The 12,500-nt window shown below is 35.8% G+C and overlaps 1 long non-coding RNA gene across 1 annotated transcript in view; it reads right to left on the bottom strand.

Moving 5' to 3' along the window:
* LOC149133520 (uncharacterized) overlaps positions 1-12,500 on the bottom strand; it is a 49,904-nt gene that overhangs the window by 37,220 nt on the left and 184 nt on the right. Inside the window, exon 1 of the long non-coding RNA XR_016243380.1 lies at positions 12,230-12,500. This exon is cut by the window's right edge and continues 184 nt beyond it. This is a non-coding gene — a long non-coding RNA (uncharacterized LOC149133520). The remainder of the gene's footprint in view (positions 1-12,229) is intronic.

The following is a 12,500-nucleotide window of genomic DNA, read 5'->3' as shown; positions in this document are numbered from 1 at the left end:
CCAGCACGGGTGCAGTTGACCTAACACCAACATTGGTCACAATTACAGTCTCATTTGACTTGACAGGTCAACACAAGCACAGTATACCACCCAGGTTGCTGATGAGAATTAAGGTGGTTTTCGAAATTGTGATACAGCTGTGTACACTAGGGACTTACCTTCCTTTGTCAGTCATTAAGTATAGTGCTGTGGTGGCTTTAGAGTTAATGTAACTCTTATTTTAGCATAAACAGTCTCCGTCACTTTTGTGACCGCAATCAATTTTGCCTATATATATATGTGTGTATATATATGTGTGTGTGTGTGTGTGTGTGTGTGTGTGTGTGTGTGTGTGTGTGTGTGTGTGTTTATATATTTATGTATGTGTTTGTGTGTACTCTTGTCTAGTCATAATGTGATGGTTGTAAATGAACACCCCCCTCATAGAAGAAAGTTTATCCATTTCCAGTCTGCCATGAAAAATCTTCTAGGCATGGGAAAATATTTTCTGCTTTGGAAATGTTAAGGATTGGCTTCATCTGTCTATAGAAAATTTGCCTCAACAAAGTCTGCCTGTCTGTCTGTATGGATGGATGCATGCATACATATAAGTGTGTATATGTGTATATATATATATATATAAAGAAATATTTGAATCAAGAATGGGGTAGCCAGAAACCCAAAGAGGAGTCTATAGAAATTATATATAGCAGTTGAGCAAACTGTATGTTTATTTTACATATGCAATATTTTAGTATAGAAACTCAGTTTTCACTTATTTGTATCACCATAATCATCATTATCATGGTAATCACAACCACTTAACTATGCATGCTTGGATCATTGGAAGTTCATTCAAGCAAGTTTTCTAAAGCTGGATGACATAACATTTCAGTGACCAGCACTCCTTTGTTTTTAAGCAAGGTACTACTTGAACATAGGCAGGCATATTTTCATGGGAGATTGAAAGTAAAGACATGTCTTGTACAATGGTAACACTTGTTTACAACTATCACATGTTATGAAAACATGGGCAGAAAATCACATACATATTTTCCAAAATGTGTACATTTGTGAGTGTGTGTGTGTGTGTGTGTGTGTGTATGTGTGTGTGTGTGTGTTTGTTTGTTTGTGTGTCTGTGTTTGCCACCCACCCCCAACATCACTTGACAACTGATGTTGGTGTGTTTCTATCACCATAACTTAGCAGTTCGGCAAAAGAGACCGCTAGTATAAGTACTAGGCTTACAAGGAATAAGTCCTGGGGTCGATTTGTTTGACCATAGGTGGTGCTCCAGACTGAAACAAATAAAACAATAAAACAATATATTCTTTTATTCTTTTACTTGTTTCAGTCATTTGATTGGGGCCATGCTGGAGCACCAAAGAAATCAACCCTTGGACTTATTGTTTGTAAATCTAGTACTTATACTATCAGTCTCTTCTGCCAAACCACTAAGTTACAAGGACATAAGCACACCGGTATCAGTTGCCAAGCAATGGTGGTGTAGACAAACATAGACACAAAGATACACATAAGTATATACATATATATATATATATGACAGCCTTCTTTCAGTTTCCATCTACCACATCCGCTTACAAGGCTTTGGTCAGCCCAAAGCTATTGTAGATGACACTTGCTCAAGTTGCAAGGCAGTGGGACTGAACCTGGAACCATGCGTTTGGGAAGCCTGCACCTATATATGTGTACATATATATGTGTATGTGTACATATGTATATATATATATATATATATATATATATATATATATATATATATATATATATTTATATATATATTTAGATAGATAGATAGATAGATAGATAGATAGATAGATAGATAGGTAGGTAAATATGTAGGTAGGTAGGCAGGCAGGCAGGTAGGTAGGTAGGTAGGTAGGTAGGCAGGCAGGCAGACAGATACACACATACACACACACACACAAATACACACACACACATATATACGTAAGATCCTGTTGCATGTTTGATATGATGATCAATTTGAAGCTACTTTTTCAATACTTACGGTAAAATAAGCTCTACTTGTTGCATTCTAATGTTTGTTTTTATTTCTTTGCAGGTTACTTCATACTGTACTTCATACTTCATACGTATCAATTTTGTCCTTTAAACTGAGTTTAGACCAGACCCACATGATACATTGCATGTTGAATGAGTTGAAAAGGGGCTCTTCACCAATGTAAGCAGCAAGTAATATTCATTCTGTCATATGGAAAGGAAGTTTTAAGTGTCCAGACATCCCAGCAATGGTTTGGCCAGTTTCACTTGGGAAATCTTTATGAACAGATTCCCCTCAATCTGGACGACCAAGTTTTTTCAGTATTGAGCTTCTGAAAACTTTAGTTTACAAAAATCCAAAGCAAACCGCACAAGAATTAGCAAAACAGTTGAATTAAAGTCACAATTTGATCATAGAACACTTTCATGAACAAGGAAAAGTGTGTAACTTTGGTCAATAAGTCCTTCATCATCTGACTGCTTCTCTGCTTAATGAAAATGTTGCTGTCTGATATTCATTGAAGACCAGACTTGCTACCAAAACTTCCCAGGGTAGAATCATCACAAGTGATAAAATGTGAATTCTCTATAATCATATAAAATGAAAACTCTAATAGTTGCCAACCAACAAAAAAACTAGGATTTACCAGAGAAAGTTATATTCTGTGTTTAGTGAGATATGAGGGGTGTTGTCTGTCATAAAGTGTTAAACCAAAATGTTACAGTTGATGACAAGAAGCATTCCACAAAAATTTGCAGAAAAAGCACCCATCGTTGGTCAGTCGTAAAAGGGTATTGCTCTTATTTTATAAGCAGGACCATACATTGTCCAAGTTGCTCAGGAAAAAACCTTGTGGCACTTCATATGGAATTTTTTGCTTCATCCTCCTAACTCTGCTGGCCTTGTTCCATCTGACTATCATCTTTTCAGATCATTGCAACATCATTTAACGAGTAAACAGTTTATGAATTGTAAAGAAGTTAAAAATGATACTGAGTTTCTTTTGAAACCTAAAGAATTTGGCACCTTAGGGATGAGCAATTATGTTAACAACAATGAAAGGAAATATCAACTTGATTAAAAATAACAATTAAGTACATAGAAGCATTTGTTCCTTTCTTGAAATTTGACAGTACTTTCAATTCAACCTAAGACATACATACATACATACATACATACACACACACACACACACACACACACACACACACACATATATATATAGGCTTTGGTTGGCCCATGGCTATATAGTAGAAGACACCTGCCCAAGGCAGGTGGGACTGAACTGGAACTAAACTCAGAAGCAGGTAATTGGGAAGCAAACTTCTTACCACACAGCTGTGCTTGTACCTATTGTGTAGAAATAAATCTTAGAAAACCGTTTCAAAGTAAATATTGATATATCAGTGTATGTGTGTGTTTGTGACTGAGTGTGTGTGATGGGGTATGTATAAATATATGCATTTGTGTATGGGAGGGGGTATAATCCTCCTCATTCTCATGAGTTTTAAGTCTGTTTTCCATGAAAGTATAAACTGTTATTTTAAGCTGCATCAAACCCATCAGTGCAATTCCTTACAATCCTCTCTGCATAACACATCTATCATTCATGTGTACATATACCTTATAATTTTTTTCTTTTTTTTTTTTTTTTGATTATGTATACAGTGTAGATTTATTAAATCAGGTATTCAGTTTTGTTTTATTTCAAAACCCACTGGCAGTAAGTGATTCTATTTTTCGTTTAACTGAGACTAGTGAATTAAGTGTAAAGACATATCTAAAGATCAGTTAATCCATAATATACTCTACTTTTGAAGAAAATAGCCTCTTTGTTTCTCAAGAAGGAATTATTATTGTTTCTTAAGTAACCAAATATTTATATATTTTTGTTAGCTATCTAAATTATGTGTGTTTGAGAATATGGATCTCAGTAATTAAGATTTTAATTCTAGATTTTAATTCTACACTGTGTATTACTTGTGTCTGATTTGAAAATGGGTACTGGTTCCACCCTTTTGAATAGCAGTTAATAGTAGAAATCTTATGATGTCATTAAATATAACTTTATGAATGCATACAAAAATGTCAAGTGTAAAACAAAGAAAAGAGAAAATAATTTCACATATAATTTATTTTCAACTTCCATATTTTCTTGGTTCTTTTGTCTCCTCACATTGGTTTGTTCTTTCAAAGTTGTCATTTATATGCAAACTACTCAAAATAGTGGCTGTAATTCAAATGCCAGAGATTTTTTGCAGAACTGCTATTTTGTTGCTAATCTTTGTATTTGACTGCTAGTAAGATTAATTGTTAAGTCGGGACAATAGACTGTGCAAAAATATGCCCACCACTACCTCACTTATGGAGTTCAGAGTATAAAATGCATTGTAAACTGTTTTACTTTCATGGATAATTGAAAGTGTCATTCTATCTCTTCCTAAATTCTTCTTTTGTTGGTTCTTTTTATTTTTTATTTTTACCCCCTTTTTACTTAGCACACACTCTAGCTCAGCAGTGCACTTTAGCCACAGTTTGTCTTCTCTTCTTCTCCTTTTGTTTCCCTTCTCCAACTTACAGTTCAGTAAATTTATGCATGAGAAGTTTTAACACATTTATAGCCTGATCTACTGTGTTTTTCTCTATTGTGTTTATCATCCTGTATTTATCATCTCTATTTCTGATCCCTTTCAACATTATTCTGCTCAAGCATTGACTAAAGCTGCCATGCTGAACATTAACCGGCAATGTCAGTTTTTCTCTACAGCATGCTTCACTTTTAATTCCTTAATTCTGTAAAAGTGTATTAAGTCACCTATTGAGGCTTAATAAAAAGATCACTAACCTTAGGAGAGTAGGCAACTTAAAATCACTGGGCACTGCAGCATGAAATAGAAGAAATATGAGGCTTTGAAATACTGTGGCAGTAATATAAGAGGCAACTCAATAAATGTATATCATATTGTATAGTATCAGCAAAGAGATATGGCTTTTTAATCCATGTAACTGCAGTACATCTAGGAAGATGGACATTTCAAATGAAAACCATCTAGTTTCCACTTTATGTTAGAGTGGTTGGCACTAAGAAGGCTATTTGGCTGTAAAACTATTGCTTTCATTAAACACATTCTGAGTTAATCAATGTCACCTCACATGTTTGAACAGAAGCTGCCAGGAGTGTGGTTGGATGTAGGCAAATGAAAATGTTTAACTTATATCAATGTTGGAAAATTGATGCTCAATAACAAAATTTAGGCTGATTATGTACATTTAGTAATCTAAAGTACATCTACTGTTATTAAAGTTGGATAAGTATTCACAAAGTGTTGGGGGGGGGCATCTAAAGTAACAGGTTATTTGAATGTGAATATTGATTTGGAAATATTTTGAAGTTACAGAAGTCAATAAATTTCAAATAGTTCTCTATACTGTTTACTATATACTATTGTATTCAAATATAATTCTATATACTTTAAATAAGTGACTGTATATTATGCTGTATCGTAATGAAGAGTCAAAAATGTCATCAGCTGAACTTTTGAAACTAAAAATTAGTTAAATTAAATTGAAGTATTTCTCAAAGTTTAAAAATAGTTCCTAGTAATCAATAAAATATTTGAAACATTTTACAGCCATCACCTCGTGTACATGACAAAACACACACACACACACACACACACACACACACACACACACATTTAGTTGTCCAATAAAGTAGTCTTCCATTCAGCCATGTCCAGCATTTGTTAATTTCCATTTCCGAACTTGGAAGGACCTTCAACAGGAAATCATTCAGTAAGATGCATTGGCTGCTATGAGACAAATTTATAATAAGCTGTAAATAAAATATGTGTACATACATGTTTATATTACATACATTACACTTACATGCATGCAAACATACATTGATATAAAAGAAGGATTGTATCTAAGGTAATGCAAAAGTGGGCATAACTTTTTTATTAACTGACATCGGTCATTCAAAGTGTGCATGTTGGTAGAGCAACTCTTTCTCTATACATAGTTACTACTTTCCATTGTTTCCATAACAAGCAATCATTGAACCCAACTCTCAAATTCTCTTTGAAAATATTCAAATGTGCACTGTTGTACACCTTTCCTCACAGTCAGTTTCACCTCATCTGCATCATCAAATCGTTGTCTCTGAAGACATTGGACTGAACAGATAGAAGCTGGAGGGCACCAAATTCAAAGTGTATGGTGGATAAGGGGCCAGTGACCACTCTAATTTGCCAACTGCCAGATTTCTTGCCTAAGATATGTGTGGTCAAGCATTGATGTGAATTTGGATTGTTTTCAGATTATTGTTCAATCTCTTCTTTTCACAGGCTTGCTGTTCATGGTACAGCCATGTTCCAGAAAATCAAGGAGAATGACAAGACTGAAAATATTTTCTTATGTAGAATTTAGTAATTCACATGCTGTATGTAGTTTAACCCTTTAGCATTTAAACTGACCATATTCAGCCCAAACATTTGACCTGTTTTATGTTCAAACCAACCAGATCCGGCCTCTCGCACCTATCCTACAATGTCGTTCTAAAAATAATCACATAAATGAAATCTCAAAGCCACAAGATAATATATGACAAATTCAAAGCAAGGTGAATAAATAAGCATTACATTTGATAGAGTAAGCTGAATGCTAAAGGTGTAATGTAATATTTTTGCAAACCCTAATTCTGTTTCACCAGAACATTTATTCTGTATGTTAAATGATATATAAACAATACACCTAAATAAAAAAAAAGCACGGTTTTCAGGTACTTCAAAGCTAGTAAAGTACAGTTAAATTGAAATAATAACCCTTTAGTTATTAAACCTGCATCTTCTTTCTAGAGTATAACAACTGTTTTGGCACCAGGCTGCCCGTATGTGTAGATGTGCATACACACACACATACGTTAAGGTATATAGTATATGCATTTCAACCAATCTTACCAATCAGTTTCACACAGAAATTAGGTAATTATGTGATTATCAAAAACTGTGCTCATCAGAATGGCCAGTATGAGAAAAATTTGCGATGGCTTTCTGTCAGCAAGTGTCATATTCGGAATGTGAGTGCTGTGAAAAAGACAAAACGAACCCGCAGGAGATGATCAGAGGGGTAACCACTAACAGTTATGTCCCTTGCCCCAAAACACCTGAGTGTAATCCATGACACTTTCTTTCAATCAACATACATACATCGCGCGGCTGTCTCTTCTGTATTAAAAGGGTGAATTTATGGTTATTAAATTTGACCTTCTGTTGTGCCCACATACTTCTGCAAGTTTGTCAGCTTACTGTGTCCTTTGACAGTACCTATGCCTCGTATATGATTGTCTCTGTGTTTCATTGGTCATTATCAGGATATGATATTGTCCTTGCATGAGTACCCTACCTTTGTCTCAGCTGTGGCACTACCAGCTAATATTTTCTTTATATTAGGTATACCGCTAAAAGTGGAGGTGCAATGGCCCAGTGGTTGGGGCAGCGGACTCGCGGTCATAGGATCGCGGTTTTGATTCCCAGATCGGGCGTTGTGAGTGTTTATTAAGCGAAAACACCTAAAGCTCCACGAGGCTCCGACAAGGGATGGTGGCGAACCCTGCTGTACTCTTTCACCATAACTTTCTCTCACTCTTACTTCCTGTTTTTGTTGTGCCTGTAATTCAAAGGGTCAGCCTTGTCACACTGTGTCACGCTGAATATCCCCGAGAACTACGTTAAGGGTACACGTGTCTGTGGAGTGCTCAGCTGCTTGCACGTTAATTTCACGAGCAGGCTGTTCCGTTGATCGGATCAACTGGAACCCTCGACGTCCTAAGCGACGGAGTGCCAACAACAACAACAACTACTAAAAGAAACTCTTAAAGTGTGTCTATTAAACATTTTACAGAACCTAATCACACGGGAAAAGTGTTTGTCTATTAAACTAAAAATAACTTTACCTACCTAAGATTTTATATTGAGGGAGAAGGGGTATGTGAGCCACAAGACTTTCCAGAGGTATTTTCGTTTGGTGGGATTAGATTTTAATGCTTAACTATTCTCAAAACCAATGGTGGCCTGGGCCTCATTGTAGTAAGGTGCCATGGCAGCAAAAATCTCTTTACTTCAAGACATGATGAATATTCTTCTTCTGACCTTTCACCAGATATTTGAACCCTACAGTTGGATGACAGAAAGGTGTATTGAGATATCTCAACCTCTTTCTCTCTTTCTGTGTGTGTGTGTGTGTGTGTGTGTTTTCCAAGGTAAACTTGTATTTCATTATCAAAGTGCCAAGGAAGCGATAAGGTGGTCCACACACACTCAGCTCTGAGTATACTGTAGTTTATAGCAGAAACACCAGCAAGGAAATGAAGTTCATTACAAATTTCCTTTTCACTTGTCATTTATTTCATTTCATAGCATATATATATATATATATGGTGATGCAAACAAGAAAAACAGACCTTATGATATGAGTATAGTTTGATAATTGCCAACATATGAAACTATCAGCATTTGAGTCACTCTATTGCTTCTGCAAGAGAGTGCATATTATATATATATATATATATATCATCATCGTCGTTTAACGTCCGCTTTCCATGCTAGCATGGGTTGGACGATTTGACTGAGGACTGGTGGAACCAGATGGCTACACCAGGCTCCAATCTGATTTGGCAGAGTTTCTACAGCTGGATGCCCTTCCTAACGCCAACCACTCCGAGAGTGTAGTAGGTGCTTTTACGTGCCACCGGCACGAAAGCCAGTCAGGCGGTACTGGCAACGGCCACGCTCAAAATGGTGTCTTTTACGTGCCACCTGCACAGGAGCCAGTTCGGCGGCACTGGCAACGATATCGCTCGAATGTCTTTACACGTGCCATCTGGCACAAGTGCCAGGAAGGCGATGCTGGGTTCAGGTGCCATTGACGGTTTCGCTTTCGCTTGCCCCAATAGGTCTTCGCAAGCCGAGTTTCGTTTCCAATGAAGGAGACAACGTTGGCATGGGTGCCAATATACATATATACACACACACACACACACACACACATATATATATATATATGTACATATATATACATATACATACATATATGTATATATATATATAAATATATACACACACACATATATATACACATTTATATACATATATGTATATATACACACATATATAGACATACGTATTTATATACACACACACACACACACACACATATATATATATATATGTACATAGATATATACATGTATGTATGTATATATATAAATATATACACACACACATATATATACACATTTATATATATATATATATATATATATATATATATATATATATATATATATATATATATATATACATATATACATATACATCCCAGAATATACATATATACATATACATCTCAGAATATGAATACAGACAGAATGCTGCAGAGCATTGTGTCCTGCATAACAACCTACACCTTAAAAGAATTCTTGTGAATAATAATTCTCTCTACAATAAACACAAGGTCCGATCTTTTCTTCTTTTTTTTAATGGGGTGCTTATTGAATATATAAATGATGACGATGATGATGATGATGATGATGATGATGATGATGATGATGATGATGATGATTTATTTGCTACGGGGGCATCAGGTGAGGGTGATATTACAAGACCAGTTTACAGTTAGTGTTGTGGTTTACATAAAACATGAGTGAAGGAAAGGAGGTGGGAAAAGATTGGATAAAAAGTATACATTGTTTACAAAATGTGTAAACACATCTATGATGCAATCCTCCTGACACAGGAGAACCTCTAGTCAGAGCCAACAAAGGAACCCGACAGATCCAAGATCACTCTGACCACCAAGAGCACAAGCCCTTGCATAACTGATGCTCTTCAATCTACAGGTTTATGCTCAGGGTAGGTCCATTCTCCCAAACTATTTTTACGAGACACGTTTTAACAAATTCGCTGCAGGCGAGCGCTTCCCTCTCCATCCTCACTTTCCTTTTGAAGTGGAACTTGAAAAAGTCAATGAAGTTTGACCAGAGAGGAAAGTGTCTGCCGTCAATGCTTTCAACCTCGTTCGCACACGACCTCTTTTGCTATTGCCACTAAATAGAGGATCGTCATTTGTCCCGCCTCGATAAAGGCGGGTTATGAGTCGAGCCCCGCAACAGACAGGGCGACAGCCGGATTCACTCTACACGTAACAACAGCTGTTCATAACTGCACTATCTGCAATGCTCGGACACTGCACGAGTGCGTACAGTTTGGTTTTGTCACTTTGCACACATCTCGGACAGTCCCACTTGTCAACACTTCCATGCCTTCAGAATTAGTGCTCCTGTGCAGAACTGCCAAATCAAGAACACACACACAGACAATGTATATGTGTGTGTGTATCAATCTGTATATATATATATATATATATATATATATATATATACGGAAAGAAAGAAAGAAAGAAAGAAAGAAAGAAAGAAAGAAAGAGAAGTGTCTCTGAACTAAATCTGCAATTTTTTTTTTTTTTCCGATTGAATGTCTTTAGCTTCAATTGCATTGTGAATATCCCTGGTGAAATGCATTTTTGACAGATAAAATTGTTGTCTTGGTTATGTTTAATCTGGGCCTTTACTTCATATAAGATACAAACACTTGATCTGTCCAACTTCGTAACCACTTGGCAACATACTTTTAAAGAAAAAGAGGAGCTATCATTCAGTCATATTCTCATGGATAATCCGATTCTGTTTGGTCACAAATTTAACTTATGAGTTAATTAGTTTTCCACTCACCCTATGTACATGTACGTACGTGTGCACGGACACGTAAACACACTGATGCAAACGCACACACACACACTACCTCTCTGTGTAAGAGAGTGAGAGGGAGGGTGTATGTGTGTGTGTGTGTGTGTGTGTACAAGCCTTAATATATATTCTCCTTTCCTTTCGGGTATACATATATTGAATCATTTGAAAATTAGAAACAAATAAGGACTGGCTCTGAAGGTAATGATTCGTCCAACCCATACCAGCATGGAAAGCGGACGTAAAAATGATCTTTCAAAAAGTGATTAGAAATGAATTCTTTCTAATTTTAGCACAAAGCCAGTGCGTGTGTAAGTGTGTGTGCTTGTTTGTGGTGGGGTAGTCAACATTACCCACCTCACTACTTTACTAGTGTTTTATTTTATCGACCCCGAAAGGAAGACAGACAAAGTTGTCCTCGGTGGGATTTGAACTTATAACGTAAAGATCTGGAAGAAATGCCGCTCATTTTGTCCGACGGTTGATAGAAGTAAATGTTTTATTGAAACAGGGTTAAATATGTGTTGATATTTTCATTATTCATAATTTACTCAAGACTTTTATTGTTGTTGTGTAGTTCAAGTCAGCAAACCTATGGATTATGCAACTAACAGTATAGCTATGGCCCTCGTATCCTTTTTGCATTTCAGGGACTTCACAGTCCATATTATACATCTTTAAGACGATAGTGAGTAATATGAGATAATTTTTAATGTCCTTTCTTGCACGTCAAGCGACCATAGATTCGTTAATGTTTCACTGCGCGTATGACTCAATCTTGTTTCTCTTCTGCTTGTGTTATTAAACCCATTAGGTTGCTGTGAACTACTTTATTTACATATTTCCTCAAGCCTCTTAGGGAAATATATAATGAGCGATATTACAGAATATGTGAAATTTCTCATTCAATGCTTATTACGTAGTTAATCAAGTAATGTAAACCAATTTCAATTGACTTATAACAGGATGTCACTAGTCATGCATCAAGGCCTACCTTAAGTTTGACTACTTTAATTATAAGGAGCAGTGGATTACACCAAAACGAATCTTACACATACCCAGATGTACATACATCAAAGTGTATACGAGCATGTGCGTGTATATATATATATATATATATTGCTTACAAGTAAAAATGAATAGATGCTTTCGTGCATCTGCGTACACAGAAAAAAATTAATAAATAAAATAAATAAAGCTGTGTGCATGTAACTTGACAACTTCCTTTACATAGATGAATGAACATTGTGCCACAGTATTATTTACTATCTGAAGCAGTTATTCCAAATTTAGCAATGGTAAATATAATCTTAGATTAAAACATTATCCTCTAATATTGAATAACAATTATCAAAATGAAGGACATGCTCATTTTCTTGAAGTTGAATACCAAACTTCAATGCTAAGGACGACTTACCTTTTCAGCTAACGAACAGTAGCTATATCTGTCAGTCGTGTGTTTTGGACATCAGATTCATCTCCTGTTATTGTTGTTTAACGTTAGTTCAGTCCTGATCTATGATGAAAGACATTCCAGCCATGACTACATCTTTATTTTTAGTTACATTATGTCTACATTATCCGATGTATCCTTTTTTTTTTTTTTTCCTTAAGACAATACGATGTGACTGGAGGGTTATTTTACTGCTATTTCTAACACGGCGAACGACCATGTTGAGGCTCAAAGT

Source organism: Octopus bimaculoides, chromosome 10, assembly GCF_046866305.1.
Source record: "Octopus bimaculoides isolate indiv1 chromosome 10, ASM4686630v1, whole genome shotgun sequence".
Classification (NCBI taxonomy): Eukaryota; Metazoa; Mollusca; class Cephalopoda; order Octopoda; family Octopodidae; genus Octopus; species Octopus bimaculoides.
The sequence above is the reverse complement of the archived record's forward strand: the minus strand, read 5'-3'. Positions and strand labels throughout refer to the sequence as shown.